Genomic DNA, 26,527 nt, shown 5'->3' on the forward strand with positions numbered 1-26,527 from the left:
GGATGACGAGAGCGGTGGAGCTTGTCGCCAAAAGGAAGAAGGTAGCTTACATAAGGTGGAGGAAGCTAGGGGCAAGCTGAGCTCTAGAGGATTACAGGCAGGCGAGGAAAGAGCTCAAAAATGGTCTGAGGAGAGCCAGGAGGGGGCACGAGAAAGGCTTGGCAGAACGGATTAGGGAGGACACAAAGGCATTTTACACTTAGGTGAGGAATAAGAGAATGATGAAAGAAAGAGTCGGGCCGATCAGGGATAGCATAGGGAACTTGTGTGTGTGGAGTCTGAGGAGGTAGGGGAAGCCCTAAATGAGTTTTTTGCTTCTGTCTTTACGAAAGAAACGAACTTTGTAGTGAATGAAACCTTTGAAGAGCAGGTGTGCTTGCTGGAATGGAGAGAAATAGAGGAAGCTGATGTGCTGAAAATTTTGTCAAACATGAAGATTGACAAGCCGCCAGGCCTGGACCAGATTTGTCCCCGGCTGCTTTGGGAAACGAGAAATGCAATTGCTTCGCCACTCGCGAAGATCTTTGCATCCTCGCTCTCCACTGGAGTCGTACCTGAGGACTGGAGAGAGGCAAATGTAATTCCTCTCTTCAAGAAAGGAAATAGGGAAATCCCCGGCAATTACAGACCAGTAAGTCTCACGCCTGTCGTCTGCAAGGTGTTAGAAAGGATTCTGAGGGATAGGATTTAAGAGCATCTGGAAGAGCATGTCTTGATTAAATGCAGTCAACACGGCTTTGTGAGGGGCAGGTCATGCTTCACAAACCTTATCGAGTTCTTTGAGGATGTGACTAGAAACGTTGATGAGGGTTGAGCTGTGGATGTGGTGTATATGGACTTCAGCAAGGCATTTGATAAGGTTCCCCATGGTAGGCTCATTCAGAAGGTCAGGAGGAATGGGGTACAGGGGAACGTACCTGTCTGGATACAGGACTTGGATGAGGGGGTTGAAGGATGGGTCAGCAAGTTTGCAGACGACACGAAGGTCGGAGGTGTCGTTGACAGTATAGAGGGCTGTTGTAGGCTGCAGCGGGACATTGACAGGATGCAGAGATGGGCTGAGAGGTGGCAGATGGAGTTCAACCTGGATAAATGCGAGGTGATGCGTTTTGGAAGGTCGAATTTGAAAGCTGAGTACAGGATTAAGGATAGGATTCTTGGCAGCGTGGAGGAACAGAGGGATCTTGGTGTGCAGATACATAGATCCCTGAAAATGGCCACCCAAGTGGACAGGGTTGTTAAGAAAGCATATGGTGTTTTGGCTTTGATTAGCAGGGGGATTGAGTTTAAGAGTTGTGAGATCTTGTTGCAGCTCTATAAAACTTTGGTTAGACCGCACTTGGAATACTGCATCCAGTTCTGGTCACCCTATTGTAGGAAAGATGTGGATGCTTTGGAGTAGGTTCAGGGGAGGTTTACCAGGATGCTGCTTGGACTGGAGGGCTTATCTGATGAAGAGAGTTTGACTGAGCTCGGACTTTGTTCATTGGAGAAAAGGAGGAGGAGAGGGGACCTAATTGAGGTATACAAGATAATGAGAGGCATAGATAGAGTTGATAGCCAGGGACTATTTCCCAGGGCAGAAATGGCTAACACGAGGGGTCATAGTTTTAAGTTGGTTGGAGGAAAGTAAAGAGGGGATGTCAGAGGAGGGTTCTTTACACAGAGAGTTGTGAGAGCATGGAATGCGTTGCCAGCAGCAGTTGTGGAAGCAAGGTCATTGGGGACATGTAAGAGACTGCTGGACATGCATCTGGTCACAGAAATTTGAGGGTGCATACATGAGGATCAATGGCCGGCACAACATCGTGGGCTGAAGGGCCTGTTCTGTGCTGTACTGTTGTCTGTTCTATGTTCTAACTTTGGATTGTTGGACTCAAAGCATTGGCTTTGTTTTCTCTTCACTGATGCTGCCAGACCTGTTGAGTTTTTTTGTTTCATAATCAAGCTTCTGCTTTTGAACATTTCAGCCTCCTGGTCGTTCTTGGAACTGAATAGCCTTCCCACTTATTTTTATGTCATCTGCAAACCTGGCAATAGTATGTTTGCTTCAAGTATATAAGTCAGTAATATTTTATTGACAATAAGTATGGATCCAGCACTGATCCCTGTGGTACTCCATTAGTTACACCTCCCTTCAGCCTAACTAACACTTCCGCCATCTACGATCCAACCCCAGCACCCAAGACATTTTCCCATCCCCACCCTTGTCTGCCTTCCGGAGTGACTCCCTTGTCCACTCCACACTCCCCTCCAATCCCACCACACCCAGCACGTTCCCGTGCAAACGCAGGAAGTGCTACACTTGCTCCCACACCTCCTCCCTCACCCCCATCCAAAGCCCCAAGATGACTTTCCATATTAAGCAGATGCTCACCTGCACATCTGCCAATGTAGTATACTGTATCCACTGTACCCGGTGTAGCTTCCTCTCCATTGGGGAAACCAAGCGGAGGCTTGGGAAGCGCTTTGCAGAACACCTCCACTCGGTTCGCAATTTCGTTAGAGAGAAAAAGTTTGAGAGGTGACTTCATTGAAACATATAAAATAATCAGAGAGTTAGAGCCTTTATCCTAGGATGGTGACGGCGAGCACGAGGGGGCTTAGCTTTAAATTGAGGGGTGAAAGATACCGGACAGATGTCAGAGGTGGTTTCTTTACTCAGAGAGTAGTCAGGGAATGGAACGCTTTGCCTGCAACAGTCGTAGATTCACCAACTTTAGGTACATTTAAGTCGTCATTGGATAAGCATATGGACATACATGGAATAGTGTAGGTTAGATGGGCTTCAGATCAGTATGACAGGTCGGCACAGCATCAAGAGCCGAACGGCCTGTACTGTGCTGTAATGTTCTCTGTTCTATAAACACGTGCACCCCCCAGTTGCGAACCATTTTAACTCCCCCTCCCATTCCTTAGACGACATGTCCATCATGGGCATCCTGCAGTGCCATAATGATGCCACCCGAAGGTTGCAGGAACAGCCACTCATATTCCGCTTGGGAACCCTACAGCCCAATGGTATGAATGTGGGCTGCATGAGTTTTAAAATCTCCCCCTCCCCCACTGCACCTCAAAACCAGCCCAGCTCATCCCCTCCCCCCACTGCATCCCAAAACCAGCCCAGCTCATCCCCGCCTACCTAACCTGTTCTTCCTCTCACCTAAACCCTCCTCCCACCTCAAGCCACACCTCCATTTACCACTTAGTAACCTCATCCAGCCTCCTTGATCTGTCTGTCCTCCCTGGACTGACCTATCCCCTCTCCACCTCCCCACCTACACTCTCCTCTCCACCTATCTTCTCCTCTATCCATCTTCGGTCCGCCTCCCGCTCTCTCCCTATTTATTTCAGAACCCTCTCCGCATCCCTGATGAACAGTGTCGGCCCAAAACTTCAGCTTTTGTGCTCCTAAGATGCTACTTGGCCTAGACAATAAAATGTGAGGCTGGATGAACACAGCAGGCCCAGCAGCGTCTCAGGAGCACAAAAGCTGACGTTTCGGGCCTAGACCCTTCATCAGAGTTTATTATCTTGGATTCTCCAGCATCTGCAGTTCCCATTGTCACTGCTACTTGGCCTGTTGTGTTCATCCAGCTTCACACTTTGTTATCTTGGATTCTCCAGCATCTGCAGTTCCCATTATCTCTCCCTTCAGCCCAACTGCCTATTTTCTATTCTTTGACCAATTCTGAAAACATGCTAATATACTATCCCAAAATTATGTGTTTTTTTTCTTATATTAGGTAAACTTAGGGCGATATTTTTTCAAGTGCCATTTTAAAATCCAAACACAATACTTCTACTGGTTCTGTTTTATCCATCCTGTCTGTTACTTACTCAAAGAATTTTTAAAAAATTGTCAGGCACAATTTCCCCACCATGAAGCCATGCTGACTTTGCTTGATTATATTATCTACTTCCACAGTTATGGACTAGACCAAGTCCCCAACAAATATGTATCAAGGAGATAACCTAGACTCCAACTTTTATTTAAAGACAAGTCTAGGGTGCTGTGTTCTAGATGTAAATCGATTCGGCACACCACTCAGATTTAAGCAAAACCACTTTCCCCCTAGTTAAAATGCAGACAAAAGAAAGAAGAATTGAGATTAGTTTAACTCTACTGGAAAACTTAATTGAATAATATATTACTTAACTACCAAACAACAACTGTTCCAATATAATAATATCCCATAAACACACCTTGGCAAAGGCAAAGACAGTAAAACAGATTGTCTCACATGATTCTGGTCACAGAAAGAGAACCCCTGCTTTTAGCTGTAACACAGAGAGAGATGGGGAGATATGGAGAGAGATAACAGCTTCCACGGCCAACTTCAAACCTCAACAACTGTCGAAATCTAAACTAAAACCTTGGTTCTGTGGGAGCCTGACATGACCCATTCATACTGAGATAGTAAGAACTGCCGATGCTGGAGAAGCTGAGATAACAAGGTGTCGAGCTGCATGAACACAACAGGCCAAGCAGCATCAGAGGAGCAGGAAAGCTGATGTTTTGGGTCGAGCCCCTTCTTCGGAAGTTACCCATTCATGCTGCTTTTGTTGTTACAACTTCAAAAAATAAAACCCCAAGGCCTCTCGGGCCTTTAGAGAAGAACACAAACCAGGACAAAATACACCTCTTAAAGCCATAGTATTGCCAGACCACATGACCTGCTGTTGCATCTTTTATAACAGACTGCAATATTTTCCTAATGAGAGGTTGCCTATTTTTTGTCATCCTTCCTTTTCATATGAAGTTGTTACATTGGCAGTATTCCAATCTACTGCTTGAAATGTTCCAGATTCCCGGGATATTTGGAAGATTACTGCTAGTGCATCCAGTATCTCTGTAGCTACATCTTTTAATATCCTAGTGCAGGGTACATCAGGTCCAGGATACCTATTGACCTTTAGCCCCATTAGTTTCCCGAGCACCTTTTCTCTGGTGATATTTCCTGTCTGCTTTTTGTACCTTGTTAAGTAAGTAATTTTGAGATTGTATTTGTTTCTTTTGCTATGGAGACTCATATGAAGTATTTATTTGTCTCATTTGCCATTTCCTGATTCCCCATTATTATTTTTGCAGCCTCCATCCTTGAAGGGATCTGCGTTCACTTTGACTTCTTTCTTTCTTTTCATTTCTTTAAATACGCTTTTGTTGTCTGTTTCTTTTCTATTTCTCGGCTTTGAAATCTTTCCTTATTTCTGGTTTTCCACTAACCTTGGGCACTGACTGTTGAATTGGCAGAACATTGGAGAGAATGCTTAGGATATGGAATTTTTGGTCCGATAAATAGTACTCAACATGGTGCTGTTGCCCCAGCTCCTGCTCAGGTCTCTCCCAGTTGAAATGCCAAATGGGACCCTGCCCATGCTCTTCACAGCTGCCCTGCAACATTAAATGGCTGGAGGCAGGACATCGGGGTGCCGTCTTGGATAGAAGTTCTACCTTGTAGATATCCTGGCCACTTAGAGCCCAGAAGAGTCTGAAGTTGCTGTTGGCTGGATGGCGGGTCCCCGACGAGGGGTACGGAGTGGTTGAGGGTTGTTAGGGGTTGTTAAAAGGGTGGATGAGCATTTAAGAGCGTGAAGTGCCTAGGATCAGGCCAAGGGACCTGTGAATGATGTTCCCCTACCAACTCACTTTTTCTAGGCTGGATTGTGCATCTCAACCTGACTGCCTTTCTGATTGACATCTATCTCCTTACGCAATAGAGGGGATCCCTTAAATTGCCATCAATTAGTCTCAGGAGGTCAAAGGATAGGCAGGCTGCTTGACAGTTCCCCAGAACTTCCACACATGTACACACAGTGCCCTCCAGATTTTATGTGTTTCTTCCCACCTTCGTATCTGTGGGATGGGGCTTTATAATGTAGCTCATGCAGTGCTAAAACAAAGAAGTTATCCTGAACCTTGAAATAGGACTGGAATGATACACCCAAATCTGGTGACTAAACTTAAAGAGTAATAATTTTGGTAGTGTTGAGTAATAATGATGAAATTTACCCAACTTGTTTTAAGAATGTGACATTTTATCAACAAATTTAACTAATGCTATTTTCATTGGAGTACAGGGGATTAATAAGTAGTGAATGGAGACATAAAGGATTATGATTGGTTGGGGTAAGATAAACGTGGAAAGTCTGTGTTCCTATGGCTGATAGATGATGTTACAAGGAGAATGGAATGCATTGATGTTTTGGGGAAAAGATGTAGGGGGATGTTAGGAGGAATTTTTTTAAAGCAGTGAAGGTTCATGGGCCAGGATCTTGCTGCCTGTGGAAGGGTTAGAAGCCGAGAAAATAAATGATTTCAGTCACATGAATGCATATCTCTGGGAGCTTCATTCCTCATATTGCCATTAGATTTTATTTATGGAGGTTCTGTTATATTTAGAGTGGTTTGACTGGCATTCGATGTTTTGACAAAGTTTGCCAGATTTTGTTGGCATCATGTGAACTAACGTTGAATTGATACTTGCTTAACTACTAATTATTTTTGGTAGACGCTGTAGAACATACCATATGTATGACAAAATAGCAAAATTACAAGAGAAATCTCGTTCAAAACCGAGGTAACAGAGCATCTTTTTAAAATTAACAAGAACATATAATTAACACACTTAATAGCTGTGGCATAGTGTGATTTAAAAGAATGCTGATGACCAGAAGTGAAATAAGGGTTGTAAGATCCACTATTTGAAACGGAGAAAGAGCCAATTAGATTGTACTTTGGATTTGGATGTAGTGAGAATGAACATCGCTTGAAAAAGATGGATGTTTCAGGTTAAATTGTTTTGAGTCCTGCTTCATAAATATAAAGGAGGGCTTCATGACTTACAAAGCTACTGTTCCTCCACCATTGTTCTGCAGGAATTACTGAACCAAACAACAGAATATGACCAGCATCACTGACGGTTCCCTCGTTGGATTTGACATGTTGCATTTGAGAAGGAAATGGCCTGTTTCCATCATTCCAGAGTACTTTTGTGAATCCTTGTATTTATTTCTGGGCCAAATACAGGAATTAATTTTATTTAATAGCTCCAATAAGTTAAAACTGTAATCGAAGTTAGTTTTCTTCCTCCTTTGTCGTGTATCTGTTGGAGTTGCACACAGCACAACGCGTCTTGGATCAACACAAATTGACACAAAATGAGCAACTTCTAAATGTGACTGAAGTAATCAACTGTTTAATGACCATTTATGATGGTTTGGAACAAAATCACAAGGATTTGGTCAACGTGCCACTCTGTGTCGAAATGTGTCTGAACTAGCTGCTGAACGTCTTTGATCCCTATGTATGATTTACACTTTAATGTAAGTTTAGATTGTCCTAAGGTGCACTAAACTGCATGCGACATATTGGATTTTGATATGTACAGGATCAGTTAAGTAAATGTGAAGATTGTGGACTGATTAAAATCAATCCGAGTATTGTTGACATAAGGTTTCAGTATGTTCTAGTTTCATTTCAGTTCAACAGATAAAGTAGTTGACAGTTTTAGCGACTTTTGTTTTAAATCATAAAATTGAAACTGATATACTTTTGATTCCATTTGGTCAGATCTGCCCAGGATCATGTAGACATCTTGACATTCTGATTGTAATGCTCTTCACGGTGACAAATGTTAGTGCTGGAGAATGACATGTATAAAATACACAATATGAACATCATCCAGTTAATGTCAAGGAATAAACGGCCAGACGTAGAATAAATTTTCATATGACCCTCAATCTCATAGAGTCATACAGCATAGAAACACCATATCTATGCCTACCAACAAACACCAAGCTGCACTAATCTCATTTGTCAACACTTGGTCCAGAGCCTACTTTGACCTAGCATTTTAAATGCTCATCCCAGATGCTTTTTAAATGTTGAGAATACCTGCATCAAAAACCCTCTCAAGCAGTGTGCTCCATATGTCTATCACTTTTTAGATGAAAAAGCTTTCAGACTTCCTCCAAAGCATTTAATCCTCACCTTAAACTTGTGCCATCTGGTCTTAGACACATGTGCCATGGGGAATGGATTCTCACCATGTATTCTGCCCGTGCCTGTCATAATTTTCTATGCCTCAATCAGATCCCCACCCACACCTCCGCCTCCTCTGCTCCAAGGAAAACAAACCCAGCATACCAGTCTATCTCATAACTGAGACTTTTTAACCTAGCCAGTATCTTGAAGAGCATTAACTGTGCCATTGTGGTATTTTCCAGGCTAATTGTCGTTCAGCTTATCTCAGTCAGATTGTTTAGTAAGCTCCATTTAGGAATAATGTTATGCACTTCACTTGGAAATGTATTAAGACTGTGACAGTATTTTGGGGAATCCTTGCAAGCGGAGAGAATTTTATTTTCCTTCAGTCCAAGCTGGATATAATTCTAGGACTTGGAGATGAAAGTCCGGGGTTAATCTTTCGGTGTCCTTCTCTGCACCCCACGTGACCTCCAATTTTTCATTTGTATAAAGTTGAGCTTTGTCTGCATGAGATGTGTTCCAATATTAAATCATTTTTGCGACTGTCAATTTTGACATTCTTCATTTGGTGCGTACCCGTCATATTGATTGCAGCTCAAGTTCCTTCTGAATGTCAAAACCAAAATGTTTCATTTTGCAGTAAAATTGCAGACATTGAGCTGAAATTCGCGCTAGGGAGCACTGAAAGGCATAGATTATTTCTCAGTACCACCCTCATTAATAATTATTCCCTTTTTCTACCTGCCAGACAGGAACTAGATGCTGAGAATTACCGAAATGAAATTCAGAGTGGGTGTGTGGTGCTTCCACATTGCTCAATGCTCCTCTGGACCCCCAACTTGGACACTAGTCACCAGCATCTCCAGCCACACCCATCAGTAGCACCCCATGTCCACAGTTTTGACATGTGGCATGTTCCAGCCTCAGCACATCATGGCACATCTCAGATCTGCTTTCAGTACTCTTCTGTACTTCATTGCTGCATTTTGGATTGCAGCAGCCCCCCTCATTGCAGTGCTGCTGCCAGGGCACTTTTATATGCAGGGACAGGCACCCATTCGTGTATTGGGCCACGTTACACATCAGGACACCTTGCTTGAGCTCTCCACTCTCATTTTGTCCCTGCATGAATGCTAACAGCTCCTCTGCCTTGTCTTCATTTGCCTTGTCTTTTTATGGGTTGCCCCCTCTGCCACATCTCTCAGACTCATAACACTAGTATGTTGATTAACCTTTTGGCATCGAGACCAAGCCAGACAGCTTGTCATGTTTGTCAACAGTCATCAATCAAAGGAGTGGGTGTGTTGCCGTTTAGCACCGTGATATGTTGATCTCACACCTGCAGCATGTGCCAGCTGCAGAAGCACAGAACGCGTTGCATTGTCTCCAACCTCATGGTCATGCTTCATGTTCTGAGGGGAATGGTCTGTAGTCAAGGGAGGCAGTTCCAGGCAGCAGATCTAGGTAACTCCAGGGCATTGTCTGATATCACTCGAGGGGCTTGGAGGCAATCAGTTGGCTGCTCAGAATGATCATGGTCAGGACACTATCCTCATAGGTTGTGAGAAGTCAAACGTTAGACACCTCACTACCTGTGATGCTGCTTGGCCTGCTGTGTTCATCCAGCCTCACATTTTATTATCTCTACCTGTGTTGGCTCTTTCTGCCCTGCTGTGGGCTGTTTTTCCTGGAATGAAACAAAGGGAGGGATTGAGTGAGATGAAATGAGCTGGTGCATTTGTTCGTGCTCATGTATGTTTGGGAAGGGAGGTGAGGTCTCCTGGGTGAGAGCAAGAGGCACAGAGAGCATACAGGAATAATAGCCTTGGGGCCTCAAGTAGACGAGAGCAAGCGAAGACAGACATTGAATGCTTTGGTGAGAATGGTATTACATGAGCTGTGCTGAAGGGTGGTGCAGAATTAGAGAGAGTGTGAATGTGAGGTAGCACAGAACAATGAGGCTCTTCTGTTGGAGCAGGGGTCACTGATCTTGCAGCACTGCTGGATGGTTCTTTTGGTGGTTGAGACTGCATTGACACTGGACAGCCTCAGATGAGTCTGGCCGAGTCTTGTGTCATGGCCTCCTGTGCTTGTCCTTGGGAAAGAGGACAGTTCTGCACTGCACCAATCCATCCACCAGGACTTCCAGGTCCCTAACTGTAAAATAAGGTGCTAATTTCCTTTTTCCTGCCCTGTCTGGGACAAATGCTATGAACTGTACAAGGCAGTTCTGGATTCTGAGCATTTTACTGGTTCACAATAGCCTTTAAACATGGCACTAGTGCCAGTAATACCAGGATGGTCCAGTTACGATGAGTAGGAGAACTAACTAGCATCGGCTGAGAGAGGCGCAATAGGAGCATTGTTGCCAGTTATTGAATAGGTTTGCCACAACAGCGTGAGAAAATCTGTTCGGTCTTTTGGAGAGCTACTGTCCTTGCAGTGCAATAAAAATGACACTGAACTGATTCATTCCAGTGTTTTAGACCTGAAGATTTAAGAACAGAATTAGACCATTCAGCCCATTGAGTGGGATCAATCATTCTCAATCCCATTCTCCTGTGTCCATACTAAGCAAGAACATATCTATCTATGCCTGAAATCAACTCTGACTTGGCCTCCACAGGTTTCTGCATCAACGAGTTCCACAGATTCACAACTTTCTGACTGAAGAAATTCCTCCTCATCTCCATCCTGAAGGGTAGTCCCTTTGACTCTGAGGCTGTGCCCCCAGGTCCTGGTCTCTCCTACTCGTGGAAACATCATCTCCATGTCCACTCTATCCAGGCCTGAATTACCTTCAGTGTGCCCCCTTCATCCTTCTAAACTCCATCGAGTACAGACCCAGAGTTCTCAGCCATTCCTCACATGACAGTCCCTTCATCGCCAAGATTATGTTTGAGAACCTCCTCTAGACCCTGACAAAGGCCAGCACATCCTTCCTTAGACAGATGGCCAAAAACTGCTCTTAATATTCCAAATGCAATATGCCCAGAGCCTTACACAGCCTCAGCAATACATCTCTGCTCTTGTATTTTTGCCGTCTTGAAATGAATGCTGACATTGCATTTGCCTTCCCAACTGCCAACTGAACCTGCATGTTAAAAGAATCCTGAACTGGGGCATCTTTGTGCTTCAGATTTCTGAAGCCTTTCCCCATTTAGAAAATAGCCTATGCCTGTACTGCCACTTCTCTACAGACTCTCTGTGACCTCCCCACTTCCTCAACACTACTTGCCTCTCCACCTATCGAAATGTCATCTGCAAACTTAGCAACAACGCCCTGTGGACAACAATACCATTAGTTCCTTTGTCCAGATTGCTGATGTATAACGTGAATGGCTGTTGTCTGAACTCTGATGACTGTGGAACTCCTGTAGTTGCTGGCTGCCATCCTGCAAAAGACCCTTTATTGCCACTCTCTGCATTCTGCCAGTTAGCCGATCCTCTATCCATGCCAGTACCTACTCCCTAACACAATAAGCTCATTTTTTTTATTTTGAAGCGTCCTGTGTGGCACCTTGTCAAAGGCTTTCTGAAAATCCAAACAGATAAAGTTCAATGGCTCCCTTTTGTTTTTACCCACTGGTTACATTCTCAAAGAATCTAACAGAGACCTTCCCTTGACAAAGTTGTGTTTTCTCAGCCCAATTTAACATGTAGTTCCAAGTATTACCATGTCCTTCCAAGTACTCTCCGATCTCATCCTTAATAATGGATTCTAAAATCTGACCGAATGACCAGCGTCAGGCTAACAGGTTTTTCTCGTCTTTTAATTTCTTGTCTTTTGCCTCCCTCCATTTTAAACAGGGGTGTTATATTTGCCATTTTGTACTCCTTTGGGACCCACCCTGACTCCAGTAATTCCTGAAAGATCATCAACACCTGCATGGTCTTCTTACTTATCTCCTTCAGAACTCTGGGGGGCAGTCCATCTGGTCCATGTAATTTACCATCTTCTCGGAATTATAGAATTCCGACAGAGCGGAAAGAGGCCATTGGGTCTGCACCATCTCCGTCAAGAACATCCCACCAAGACCCAGCCCTGTACTGTGTCCCGGCAAGCTCACATTTGCCATGGCTGATCCACCTTGCCTGCACATCTTTGGACTGTGGATGGAAATCAGAGCACCTGGCGGAGACCCGTGCGGACATGGGGAGAATGTACAAATTCCACACAGACCCTTCAGCTTCCCCTGTACCTTCTCCTTAGTGATGGCCACCGCACTCACTTCTGCTTCAGACTCCCTTAAAGTTCTACTACTGGTGCCTTCCAACCTGAAGACTGATGCAAAATACTTGTTCAGTTCCTCTGCCATTTCTTTGTTCCCCAACACTACTTATTTGGCCCCTCTTGAAATTTTCTTTGGATTTACAGGGGTGTTTTACAATAACAATATCTACTTTATTGTGTTGACAAATGGATTGTTGAGATGATCACAGAAACAATAAGCAAAATTCATCAGTACTCTCAATTAACAATCATATAGCGCAGCTGAACACGTGGCTACGCAGCTGGTGTAGGAGGGAGGGCTTCAGATCTGTAGATAATTGGGATGCCTTCTGGGGAAGGTGGGACCTGTACAAGATGGACGGGTTGCATCTGAACTGGAAGGGGACCAATGTCCTGGGTGGAAGGTTTGCTCGAGTAGTTCGAGAGGGTTTAAACTAGTATGGCAGGGGGGTGGGAACCTGAGCTGTATACCAGAGGTGAGCGTTGATGCAGGTGAGGCAGTAGCAAGAGGTAGACCAGCTAGTGGGAAGGATTTTCCTGGGAAGGAACCAAGGGATCGGTTAAAGTGTGTTTGCTTTAATGCAAGGAGTATCAGGAATAAAAGTGATGAACTTAGAGCATGGATCAGTACCTGGTGCTATGATGTTGTGGCCATAACAGAGACATAGGTTTCTCATGGGCAGGAATGGTTGCTGGGTCTTCCAGGGTTTAGAACATTTAAAAAGAATAGGGAGGGGGGAAAAAGAGGAGGGAGTGTAGCACTACTAATCAGAGAGGGTATCACAGCTACAGAAGCTTCCATTGTCGAGGAAGATCTGCCTACTGAGTCAGTATGGGTGGAAATTAGGAACAGCAAGGGAGTAGTCACCTCGTTAGGGGTTTACTACAGGCCCCCCAATAGCAGCAGGGAGATTGAAGAAAGCATAGGTCGACAAATTTTGGAAAAGTGTGGACGCAGTAGGGTTGTTGTAATGGGTGACTTTAACTTTCCCAATATTGATGGGAACCTCCTTCGAGCAGAAGATTTGAATGGAGCTGTTTTTGTCAGGTGTGCTCAGGAGGGTTTCCTAACGCAGTACGTGGAGAGGCCATTCTGGACTTGGTGCTCGGAAACGAGCCGGGGCAGGCATCAGATCTTGTGGTGGGAGAGCATTTTGGTGATAGTGACCATAACTGCCTCACATTCTACATAGCTATGGAGAAGGAGAGGATGAGGCAAAATGGGAGGATATTTAATTGGGGAAGAGGAAACTATGATGCGATTAGACATGAGTTAGGAAGCATGGACTGGGAGCAGTTGTTCCATGGTAAGGGAACTATAGACATGTGGAGACTGTTTAAGGAACAGTTGTTGGGAGTGATGAGTTAATATGTCCCTCTGAGACAGGCAAGAAGGGGTAAGATAAAGGAACCTTGGATGACGAGAGCGGTGGAGCTTCTTGTGAAAAGGAAGAAGGTAGCTTACATGAGGTGGAGGAAGCTAGGGTCAAGTTCAGCTAGAGAGGATTACATGCAGGCAAGGAAGGAGCTCAAAAATGGTCTGAGGAGAGCCAGGAGGGGGCACGAGAAAGGCTTGGCAGAAGGAATCCGGGAAAACACAAAGGCATTTTACACTTAGGTGAGGAATAAGAGAATGATGAAAGAAAGAGTAGGGCCGATCAGGGATAGCATAGGGAACTTGTGTGTGGAGCCTGAGGAGGTAGGCGAAGACCTAAATGAGTTTTTTTGCTTCTGTCTTTACGAAAGAAACGAACTTTGTAGTGAATGAAACCTTTGAAGAGCAGGTGTGCATGCTGGAATGGATAGAGATAGAGGAAGCTGATGTGCTGAAAATTTTGTCAAACATTAAGATTGACAAGTCGCCAGGCCCGGACCAGATTTGTCCTCGGCTGCTTTGGGAAGCGAGAAATGCAATTGCTTCGCCACTTGCGAAGATCTTTGCATCCTCGCTCTCCACTGGAGTCGTACCTGAGGACTGGAGAGAGGCAAATGTAATTCCTCTCTTCAAGAAAGGAAATAGGGAAATCCCCGGCAATTATAGACCGGTAAGTCTCACGTCTGTCGTCTGCAAAGTGTTAGAAAGGATTCTGAGGGATAAGATTTATGACCATCTGGAAGAGCATGGCTTGATCAAATACAGTCAACACGGCTTTGTGAGGGGTAGGTCATGCCTTACAAACCTTATCGAGTTTTTTGAGGATGTGACTAGAAAAGTTGATGAGGGTCGAGCTGTGGATGTGGTGTATATGGACTTCAGTAAGGCATTTGATAAGGTTCCCCATGGTAGGCTCATTCAGAAGGTCAGGAAGAATGGGATACAGGGGAACTTAGCTGCTTGGATACAGAATTGGCTGGCCAACAGAAGACAGCGAGTGGTAGTAGAAGGAAAATATTCTGCCTGGAAGTCAGTGGTGAGTGGGGTTCCACAGGGCTCTGTCCTTGGGCCTCTACTGTTTGTAATTTTTATTAATGACTTGGATGAGGGGATTGAAGGATGGGTCAGCAAGTTTGCAGACGACACAAAGGTCGGAGGTGTCGTTGACAGTGTAGAGGGCTGTTGTAGGCTGCAGCGGGACATTGACAGGATGCAGAGATGGGCTGAGAGGTGGCAGATGGAGTTCAACCTGGATAAATGCGAGGTGATGCATTTTGGAAGGTCGAATTTGAAAGCTGAGTGCAGGATGAAGGATAGGATTCTTGGCAGCGTGGAGGAACAGAGGGATCTTGGTGTGCAGATACATAGATCCCTTAAAATGGCCACCCAAGTGGACAGGGTTGTTAAGAAAGCATATGGTGTTTTGGCTTTCATGAACAGGGGGATTGAGTTTAAGAGTCAGGAGATCTTGTTGCAGCTCTATAAAACTTTGGTTAGACCGCACTTGGAATACTGCGTCCAGTTCTGGTCGCCGTATTATAGGAAAGATGTGGATGCTTTGGAGAGGGTTCAGAGGAGGTTTACCAGGATGCTGCCTGGACTGGAGGGCTTATCTTATGAAGAGAGGTTGACTGAGCTCGGTCTCTTTTCATTGGAGAAAAGGAGGAGGAGAGGGGACCTAATTGAGGTATACAAGATAATGAGAGGCATAGATAGAGTTGATAGCCAGAGACTATTTCCCAGGGCAGAAATGGCTAGCACGAGGGGTCATAGTTTTAAGCTGGTTGGTGGAAAGTAGAGAGAGGATGTCAGAGGCAGGTTCTTTACGCAGAGAGTTGTGAGAGCATGGAATGCGTTGCCAGCAGCAGTTGTGGAAGCAAGGTCATTGGGGTCATTTAAGAGACTGCTGGACATGCATATGGTCACAGAAATTTGAGGGTGCATACATGAGGATCAATGGTCGGCACAACATTGTGGGCTGAAGGGCCTGTTCTGTGCTGTCTCTGCGCCGCCCCTCCCCCCGCCTTTTCCTCCATCTCTCTTACTCTCTATCCGAGCCTCTCCACCCGCTCAGCAGGGAGCGTTGTGAGTTTCTTTCGAACAAAGTTTAAAGATCTCTGTTTGAACCCAAGCCATCCGCAATCAGACTGCATTTCTAATCCTCCCTCCCTCTCTCCCTCCCTCACACATACACACACAGTCTGTCTCTTTCTCCCTTTCAGTCAATCCCCTTCCTCTCTTGGTCCTACTCAAGCCTTTTCCCACCCCCGACTCTGCCTCGGCGATGAGTCCGCTGTCTGGATCCCTTTTCCCAGGCGTGGGCTGAGGACCCAGCGGTTCGGCAGCGGGGATCATCGCACGACGCTCCCGGACCCCTACAACCTCCTGTTCTCCAGCGGCCTCCAGCATGACCACCGGGCTGGGAGCAGGCATCCGGGCTGCCGGAGCGCTCGCTGCTCAGTGGCTCAGTCTTGCGCCGCCTTTGCCGGGAGCGGGGATCCGAGGTGGGAGAAGGCCTCTTCGCCCGGCTCCTGGGCACAGCTACCTGCCTGAACAGCTGCCTGGCACCGAGCCTGCGCTCCCCGAGCACCCGGCCGCGGGTCCGCGACGCCTTCCGGGGCTGAGTAGCCGAAAACTATCTCCTACTGCAAGGTGAGAGCGGGGTTTGGGGTGAAGGGAGGACTGGGGACATGAGCACGGTCCCTGTTTCACATCCTGCGCCGCTCCTATCACAAAGCGAGGGGTTGGGAATGTATGTTTTGGGGGTGAGAATAGCCCTCCCCGGGTGAGAGAAGGCTGGGGACATTGGGAGGGTGTCCATTATACAGCCCTGCGCGGGTTTCCGTAGCCGAACAGCCTACTGCTCTCGTCCTACAAGGTAAAGGGAAGGCGGGGGATGGAATGGGGTGGGGTTTCGAGGATAGCCGTCTTGGAAGTGAGAGGACATGGGGAGAGTCACTATCGTACAGCCCAGTGACTGAATGGCTTACAGCTACTGCAAAAGGGTCGTGGTGGGGGTTGGTTTAGGAGAGGGGTGTTGTAGGGAGGTTTGGGGTCACGGGCAGAGCTGCTTTCTTCAGCCGAACAGCCACTGCCACAAGATGAGATGGGAGGAGGTGTTTTCGGAGCGAGGGGATGCCCCCTCGCCCCGCCGCTGTGGGAAGTAGGATCTTTATCGCACAACCCTCCGTAGCCGAATAGCACTCCGACGACAAGGTGGGAAGGCAGGAGGGGCTCCCAGGGATGAGGAAAGGACAGAACCAGGGTCAGTATAAGGTTAGGGGCTGAACAGACCCCTTCCAGGGGCTGAGGGGAGCTCTTGATGCCCTGCGCCAAGCGACCAGCCGAGATCGACCCGCAGCTCTCCGACTACAAGGGGACCCTGTCTCAGAGCATTTCTGGCCGGAGCTCTGAGGGAAAGGGTCATCGCACCCAAAACGCTACCTCGGGACTTTTTCTTGACAGATGCTGAGCATTTTCAGCAACTTGTGTTTGCATTTCTACCCGGAGGTGGGTTTGTGGAGAGACACCATGGTAAGGGAATGGGTGTGGGGTTTGATGGGGCAGTCACAGAGACTGTCGAGAGAGAGAGAGAGAGAGGCAACCCCCGTGTCAGGGTTTGGAAAATCTCCGGCAGTGCTTCATTTCTCTCTCAGCCGAAGGCGCTGCGTGCTTTGGTTTCCTTTGCTCTTGTACTCTCTCCCCCTGTGAATAAAGCCAGAGTGAGAAAGAGAGAGAGTTTGTGGTGGGAGAGAGAAAAGGGACAGAAAGATGGAAATAAAGGAGCATGACAAGGGAGTGAAATTAGGGCCAGCAGAGGTGAGAGAGGGGGAGAGAATCAGAGTGAGGGAGGAAGAGTGATAAAACACAAACAAAAGAGAATGGGAGGTAACGAGGTGTTCATGAGCATGAAACAGCAGGACATGCAGCATCAGAGGCCAGGGAAGCTGATGTCAGCCTGTCTGCTGTGTTCATCTCCCTTCCTCCGTTCCCCCCCTCCTCCTGCCCCTTTGCCCCCCCTCCTCCTGCCCCTTTGCCCCCCCTCCTCCTGCCCCTTTGCCCCCCCTCCTCCTGCCCCTTTGCCCCCCTCCCCCTCCTCCTCCTGCCCCTTTGCCCCCCCTCCCCCTCCTCCTCCTGCCCCTTTTCCCCCTCCTCCTCCTGCCCCTTTTCCCCCTCCTCCTCCTGCCCCTTTTCCCCCTCCTCCTCCTGCCCCTTTGCCCCCCTCCTCCTCCTGCCCCTTTGCCCCCATCCTCCTCCTGCCCCTTTGCCCCCCTCCTCCTCCTGCCCCTTTGCCCCCCCTTCCTCTTGCTCCCTCCAGTCATCCATTCCTTCTTCCAGTCAGTCCTCGCTCCCTCGCTCCCTCCCACCAGCCATCCATTCCTCCCTCCCTCGCTCCCTCTAGTCAGTCAAAACAACTAAGAAAATTACAGCACAGGAACAGGTCCTTCAGCCCTCCAAGCCTGCGCCGATCAAGATCCTCTGTCTCACCTGTCACCTATTTTCTCACGGTCTGTGTCCATTTGCTCTCTGCCCATTCACGTACCTGTCCAAATATATCTTAAAAGACGCTAACGTGTCTGCGTCTCCCACCTCCGCTGGCAACACGTTCCAGGTGCCCACCAACCTCTGTGTAAAGAACTTTCCATGCATATGTCCCTTAAACTTTGCTCCTCTCACTTTGAACTCATGACCCCTCGTAATTGAGTCCTCCACTCTGGGGGTAAAAAGCTTTTTGCTGTTCACCCTGTCTATACCCTCATGATTTTGTTGACCTCAATCAGGTCCCCCCCAATCTCCATCTTTCTCATGAAAATAATCCTAACCTACTCAACCTCTCTTCATGGCTAGCACCCTCCATACAAGGCAGCATCCTGGTGAACTTCCTCTGCACCCTCTCCAAAGCATCCACAACCTTTTGGGAATGTGGCGACTGGAACTGTGCACAGTAGTCCAAATGTGGCCAAACCAAAGTCCGATACAACTGCAACATGACCTTGGCAAGTCTTGTACTCAATACCCCATCCAATGAAGGAAAGCATGCCATATGCCTTCGAGACCACCCTATTGACCTGCGTTGTCACCTTCAGGGAACAATGGACCTGAACACCCAGATCTCTCTGTTCATCAATTTTCCCCAAGACTTTTCCATTTACTGTATAGTTCGTCCTTGAATTTGATCTTCCAAAATGCATCACCTCGCATTTTCCCGGATTGAACTCCATCTGCCATTTATCTGCCCAACTCTCCAGTCTATCTATGTTCTGCTGTAACCTCTGATAGTCCCCTTCACTATCGGCTTCTCCATTCCTCCCTTGTAGTGCGATTCGGCAAGACTAAGGAGGCATAGAATGGGTGTGCAAAATGCAGGGCAATGGGGACAATTGAATTGTGGAGCTGGTTTAAGGAACAGATATTGCGTGTCCTTGATAGGTACGTCCCTGTCAGGCAGGGAGGAAGCGATCAGCTAAGGGAACCGTGGTTTACTAAAAAACCTGTATCTCTTGTTAAGCAGAAGAGGGAGGATGATGTGACGATGAGACCAGATGGTTCACATGAGGTGATGGAGAGCTACAGATTAGCTAGGAAGGATTTAAAGAGAGAGTTAAGAAGAGCAAGGAGGGTACACGAGCAGACACTGGCAGGTAAATAAAGGAGAACCCGAAAGCTTTCGATAGGTATGTGAGGAATAAGAGGATGACTTGGGTAGGCATAGGGCCAGTCAAAGACAGAAGTGGGAAGTTGTGTGTGGACGCTGTGGAGATTGGAGAGGTGCTAAATGAATGTTTCTCATCTGTTTTCACTGAGGGACAGGAGAATATTGTAGAGGAGGTGACTGAGTTAGAGGCTACTAGAATTGAAAGGGTTAAGGTTAGTAAGGAGGAAGTGTCATCAATTCGACAACGTGTGAAGGTAGGTAAAGCCCCTGGGCCTGATAGGATTTTTCCGAGGATTGTCTGGGATGCTAGGGAGGAGGTGGTGGAGCCTTAGGCCTTGATCTTGGAGTCCTCATTGTCTGCAGGTTTAGTACCAGAGGAGTGGAGAATTGCAAATGTTGTGCCCTTGTTCAAGAGGGGCAGTAGGAATGACCCAGGCAATTATAGACCTGTGAGCCTTAGGTGTGTTGCAGGAAAAATTTTGGAAAGGATTATAAGAGATAGGATTTATAATCATCCAACAATCAACAACTTGATTGGAGATAGTCAGCATGGATTCGTCAAGGGCAGGTCGTGTCTCACAAACGTCATTGAGTTTTTTGAGAAGGTGACCAAGCATGTGGATGAGGGTCGGGCAGTTGGCGTGGTGTACATGGACTTGAGTAAAGCCTTTGATAAGTTTCCCCATGGTAGGCTCTCGGAGAAAATACAGAGGCACGGGATTGAGGGAGATTTAGCCAGTTGGATTAGAAACTGGCTTTCGGTAAGAAGGCAACAAGTGGTGGTTGATGGAGAATATACAGCCTGGAGTCCGGTAACGCGTGGTGTGCCTCAAGGATCTGTTTTGTGACCACTGCTGTTTGTCATTTGTATAAATGACTTGGACGCAGGAATTGGTTGATGGGTTCGTGAGTTTGCAGATGACACTAAAGTCGGTGGAGTGGTGGACAGTGTGGAAGAATGTTGCAGGTTGCAGGGAGACTTGGATAAACTGCAGAATTGTCCCGAAATTTGGCAAATGGAGATTAATATGGATAAATGTGAGGTGTTTCACTTTGGGAGGAATAATAGGAAGGCAGAACACCGGGTCAACGGAAAGATTCTTGGCAGTGGAGATGAGCAGAGGGATCGTGGTGTCCATGTACATAGATTCCTGAAAATTGCCACCCAGGTTGATAGTGCTGTTCAGAAGTCTGATGGTGTTTTAGGTTTCATTGGTAGAGGGATTGAGTTGCGGAGACGTGATGTCATGCTGCAACTCTACAAAACGCTAGTGCGGCCTCAGTTTGAATATTGCGTGGTCGCTCCATTACAGGAAGGATGTGGAATCATTGGAACAGGTGCAGAGGAGATTTACCAGAATGTTGCCTGGTCTGGAGCGAAGGTCTTATGAAGAAAGGCTGAGGAACTTGGGTCTGTTCTCATTGGAGAGAAGGAGGCTCAAGAGGGGATTTAATAGAGACATACAAGATGGTCAGTGGATTAGATAGGGTGCACAGTGAGAGTTTTTTTCCGAGGATGATGACTTCAGCTTGTACAAGTGGGTGCAGCTACACTTTGAGGGGTGATGGATTTAAGACAGATGTCAGAGGCAGGTTCTTTACTCAGAGAGTGGTAAGGGTGTGGAATGCCCTGTCTGCCAATGAAGTTAACTCAGCCACATGAGGGGCATTTAAACAGCCCTTGGATCAGCATATGGTTGACAATAGGATAGTGCAGGGGAATGGGCTTCGATTAGTTCACAGGTCGGCGCAACATGGAGGGCCGAAGGGCCTGTTCTGCGTTGTGTTCTTCTATGTTCAGTTACAGTTCACAGATTACTCTACCACTCATTTTAGTGTTGTGTGAAGAGGATAATGAACATCTGCAGAAGGACGCAGAAAGTGTAAGTGAATGGACAATGGCAGATGGAGTGCAACGATGGTAAAAGTGAGACTATCCATTTTGGTAGCAATTAGGACAAAATGGAGTTTTAGTTAAATGGTGAAAAATTGTAGCATGCTGCTATTCCCCGGCTGAATGTTTTAAAGGCCAAGACAGACAGATCTTTGAACAGCAAAGGAATTGAGTTTAAAAATCGGGAGGGGATGCTCCAGTTGTATAGGGTGCTGGTGAGGCTTGATGTCGAATAGTTTGTACAGTTTTAGTCTCCTCACTTGAGAAAGGATGTGCTGGCAGTGGAGGGGGTGCAAAGGAGCTTCCCAAGATTGATTCCACAATTGAAAATGTTGCTGTATGGGGAGAGATTGAGGAGACTTGGATTGCACTCTCTGAGACTTCGAAGAATGAGGGGTGTTCTAATAGCACCTTTTAAAATGATGAAAGAAATAGATAGGAAAGAAACACGGAAGTTGTTTCCACTGATGGGTGAAATTACAACTAGGCGGCACAGCCTCAAAATAAGGGTGAACAGATTTCAGACTGAGTTGAGGATGAGCTTCTTCATCCAAAGGGTTGTGAATCTGTGGAATTCTCTGCTCAGTGAAACAGTCAAGGTTCCCTGGTTGAATGTTTTAAAGGCCAAGACAGATAGATCTTTGAACAGGAAAGGAATTGAGTGTTATGGTGAATGGGAGGGTAAGTGGAACTGAGTCCGCAAAAAGATCAGCGATGACCTTATTGAATGGCGGAGCGAGCTGGAAGAGACAGATGACCTACTCCTTTATTTCTTCTGTCCATATGTCCTTAGATTGCCATCCTTGTCATTCCTCCTTCCCTGGAATAGGCCAGTTCTGAACGCTGATCAGTAGGTCTTTAAATATCTCCCGCGTATCAAATGCCGACTTGTTCAATCAAAGCTCCTCCCAATTAATACTGCTCAGCTCCTACCTAATACTGATGTAATTTTCCTTCCCCCAATTTCGTAGCTTCCCCCAAGGTCCTGATTATTCATAGCTATCTTAAAATGTAAGGAGAGGCGATCACCCCGTTGAAGAAGCTCCTGGTTCAGTGTTTTCCCCCATGTGGGAGTCAACTACAGGTTTTCTTGTTCCAAGGTTGGGGAGGAAATAGCCGAGTGGTATTATTGCTGGATTGTTAATTCAGAGACTTAGATAACATTCTGGGGACCGGTGTTCAAATCCCAGCACAGCAGGTGGTGGAATTTGAATTGAATACAAAAGAAAATCATGAATGAAGAATCTAATGATGACCATGAATCCATTGTCAAATGTCAGAAAAACCCACCTGCTTCACTGATGTCCTTTCGGAAAGGAAACTGCCATCCTTACATGGTCTGGCCTACATGTGACTGCAGACCCACAGCTAGATGATTGACTCTGAACTGTCCCCTGGGCAATTCGGGATGGACAATAAACACTGCCGAGCTAGTGATGTCCTCCTCCCATTAGCAAATAAATAAAATTGGATTCTATGTCTTCCGATTGAAGATCGTTTCTTGTTCTCACAGTAATTTCATCGCTTACAGTCAGTTTCCCTCTTGCCTGTCTTTTTGGAATGTCACGTAGCCCTGCACATTTACCTCCAGTGTTGATCGCCTTATAACCATGTCTTTGTAATAGCTCTCAAATCATGCCCGTCAACCTGTATGTGTGCTATGAATTTGTTGATTTTGTTCTGAATACAATGAGCACGCAAGCACAGAGTCATTAATTTTGATTTATAACTTTATTTCACCTCTTGACACTATTTACAGCTGTTTTCTGTTTCTACATGCTGTCTTTTCCAGTCCCATGCTGAGTATTGTTATCCCAATAGTTCTTTAATGTCAGTGTGTGTGTATTCCTGGGCGACTATGCTCGTGTGGTCTACGGAGTTGTGGAGGTCGCAGTTCTAGGACAGCCATTTCATAGGCCTCTGCTGCAGCTAAGAAGAAAAGACAATCTCTTGCTCTGAGCTCTGCAAACCAGGGCAATGTCAAAAAGGAAACAAGGTCAAAAGAATTTCAACAAGGATCTCAAAATTAACTGCTGAATTCACATAAGCATTCCGGGGATCGCCCAATGTAGTGGCCACAACATCCCACTTTCTATTCCTCACAAACAATCCAAAGGCTGAACTATCCGTATCCCTCTTAACTTTTACGTTTTTTGAGCTAATTTCTTGTGTCTAACTTGTGTGTATTTGTGGTGCCTTCTGACTTCTTGCATTTAGCAATTGATAAACTCACTTTCTCACTAATTCAGTAAAACCTAGTTTTATAGAATCCCCAGTGTGGAAACAGGCCATTCAGTTCAAGAAGTCCACAGCAACCCTACAAAGAGCATCCCACCCAGACCCATCCCCATTCCCTACTCTATCCCTGTCAGCCTGCATTTCCCATGGCTGATATACCTAACCTACACGTGTGTGGGCACTGTGGGTAATTCAGCATTCCCAATCCACCGAACCTGCACATCTCTGGACTGGTCAAAACAATGATTCGATTTGAATTAGTTATAATGCAGCTGTTAACAGTAATCCTCCGTCCCTGTGTTGGAGCGAGATTTAACATTCAAGATCAAAAATGAAACACTTGAACAAGGTAGCTCAAATTGAGGTTGTTGACTTGCTCGCCGAGCTGGCTTGTTTTCATTGAGACGTTTCGTCACCATGATTGGTGACATCACCAGCAGAGCCTCCAACGAAACAATGTTACTTTACTCTGTCTGGAATTTATACTGTCCGGTCAGTTACCATGAGTACTGTCATTTCGGGTTTTGATCTGTATGGGTTTGTATGTGCGGTCCAATTGTATCTGTTTGTTGGTTGCATTATGGGTGGAGGATCACGCCACTCATACGAAACTGGGACAAGGTAACCATAGTAGCCCAAGCCAAGTGTAGACACGCAGAGGAATTCCTAGAGGCATGGTTCACCACCCATTCTGCAGGCTCACATTCTTGGTCTCTTCAGTTTGAATATGATCACTCAACCATATCCTTTATGACAAACAACAGAGTCTTACTTCCTAAAATCTTCAAACAGGACTGTCCAGACAGATTCACTTGTTCTCATGATATCGCCTTCTGCTGGAGGGATTCCGAAATGTCTGCATTCTTCCTCAACTGAGCATTCCTTGCGTTCGTGGTTGACAGAGCTCTCGGCCATGTCCAACCCATCTCGTACACTTTGGCCTCACCCCTGATGAGGTACCCTGGTCCTCAATGACCAACCCATCAATATCCACATCTAGAAGAACATCAGCCACGATTTCCAACAAGATCCCACCACCAGGCATATATTCCCCTCCCCTCCCTTGTCAGCCTTCCGCAGGGACCATTCCATCAGGACACCTCGGTCCACTCCTTATCCATTCGCAACACCTCCCCATAACCCGACAGCACTTTCCATGCCACCACAGAAGGCATAACATCTGTCCATTTACTTCCTCCGGCTTCACTATCCAAGGCTTCCAGGGGAAGCAGCGATTTACCCACACTTCACTCAATCTAGTCTACTGTATTCACTGCTCACAATATTGTCTCGCTCTGCACCGGGGAGACGAAACACAGACTGACCAACCACTTGGCTGAACACCTATATTCTGTACATAAAAATGGCCCCACGTTTCCAATTGCCTATCACTTGAGCACCCCATCATGATCCCTGGCCAAAATCTCTGTCTCAGGCTTGCTGCAGTGCTCCAGTGAGTGCAAGGTAGAAGACAAAAATCTCATGTTTGCTTTGCAGAACACCTCCGCTCGGTTCGCAATCAACAACAGCACCTTCCAGTCACCCACCATTTTAACTCCTTTAACTCCCCCTCCCATTCCTTAGACGGCATGTGCATCATGGGCCTCCTGCAGTGCCACAATGATGCCACCCGAAGGGGGCAGGAACAGCAACTCATATTCCGCTTGGGAACCCTGCAGCCCAATGGTATCAATGTGAACTTCACAAGCTTCAAAGTCTCCCCTTCCCCCACTGCATCCCAAAACGAGCCCAACTGCATCCCAAAACCAGCCCAGCTTGTCCCACCTCCCTAACCTGTTCTTCCTCTCACCTATCCCCTCCTCCCACCTCAAGCCGCACCTCCATTTCGTACCGACTAACCTCGTCCCATCTCCTTGACTTGTTCGTCCTCCCCGGACTGACCTATCCCCTCCCTACCTCCTCACCTACACTCACCTCTACTGGCTCCATCCCCACCTCTTTAACTTGTCTGTCTCCTTTCCACCTATCTTCTCCTCTATCCATCTTCGATCCGCCTCCCCCCCTCTCCCTATTTATTTCAGAACCCTCTCCCCCTCCCCCTTTTCTGATGAAAGGTCTCAGCCCAACATCTAAGCTTTTGTGCTCCTGAGATGCTGCTTGGCCTGCTGTGTTCGTCCAGCTGCACACTTTGTTATCTCTAAGTGTCTTAACAACCTCATTAAGTGAGTTCTGGAGAGAACTATGCAGGGGAGACTTAGGGTTTGTCATTCTAACTTGCCTGTCCTGAAAGATGAAAGTTGGTTTATTTTGGATGTTTGTTTCATAGCTATGAAAGATATCCTGAAAGGATTTTTCATATCTTTTGTTGAGAATTTTACCCGTTTAGTTACTCTAATCCTTTTCCTTTTTTAAAGTTTGCTTGGTAGTCATAAATTTCAAATATCGGCCGAATTTTATTCGGCTTTGTATTGGTTCTCCGTGATTCCCCGTTCATGGCTCCGCGACCTGCTAGCTAATTACAGAATTTATCATTGATGTGCCTGTCATAAAATCTTTAGTCTTATACTATGTATTCCCAATTTCAGGAGAAAGTCCAGAGACCTTTTAAAGGAAAGGGGTTTAGAAAGAACACTTAAGTTGTATAGATCCAAGTCATGAATAGTTGATAAATTATTTGCACTTCATATTTCCAGAATCTACCCCGGAAGAGAGAGCCCAGAGAATTGCCCAAGCTGTCTGCAAACAGTCAATTGACGTGAAGGAAAATTGGGACCAATTGAAAACCCATGCGAGCAACTGGCAGAAACAGGTGGAAAAGGCGTTAGAGAAACTTCAAGAACCGCAGAAAGCTCTGGATGATCTTGAGTCTCATGTGATAACAGCTGAGGGGGTCCACACTGATTGGCAACCTGTGAATGACCTGTTTATTGACGCATTGCAGGATCACATTGATAAAACCACAGTAAGTGCAATTACTTTACACTTCACTTATGAACAGATGTAACCGCAATGTTGTATCGAGACAATCAGTAATATGAGTAGTGAAGTAATATTGATTGAATGGTTGTTAACTTAATTTGTAAATTAAAACTTAGTTGAGCATGCCTTCTGATGATATCACATTGGTAATATTAGTATAATTGAGGATTTTATTGGTCAGTGACATCAGGTGAGTTATC

General features: G+C 46.2%; 1 long non-coding RNA gene across 3 annotated transcripts in view; it reads left to right on the forward strand.

Annotated features, from left to right (window-relative positions):
* The window catches only part of LOC132209295 (uncharacterized), a 134,183-nt gene that overhangs the window by 87,294 nt on the left and 20,362 nt on the right, over positions 1-26,527 (forward strand). For 2 of the 3 annotated variants that reach the window (XR_009445394.1, XR_009445393.1), the window contains exons 1-2: positions 15,607-16,251; positions 26,042-26,310. This is a non-coding gene — a long non-coding RNA (uncharacterized LOC132209295). Of the gene's footprint in view, positions 1-15,606; positions 16,252-26,041; positions 26,311-26,527 lie in introns of those variants that run through there. The other variant, XR_009445395.1, reaches the window with a different exon arrangement.

The sequence above is a fragment of the Stegostoma tigrinum genome, unplaced genomic scaffold, assembly GCF_030684315.1.
Source record: "Stegostoma tigrinum isolate sSteTig4 unplaced genomic scaffold, sSteTig4.hap1 scaffold_82, whole genome shotgun sequence".
NCBI lineage: Eukaryota > Metazoa > Chordata > Chondrichthyes > Orectolobiformes > Stegostomatidae > Stegostoma > Stegostoma tigrinum.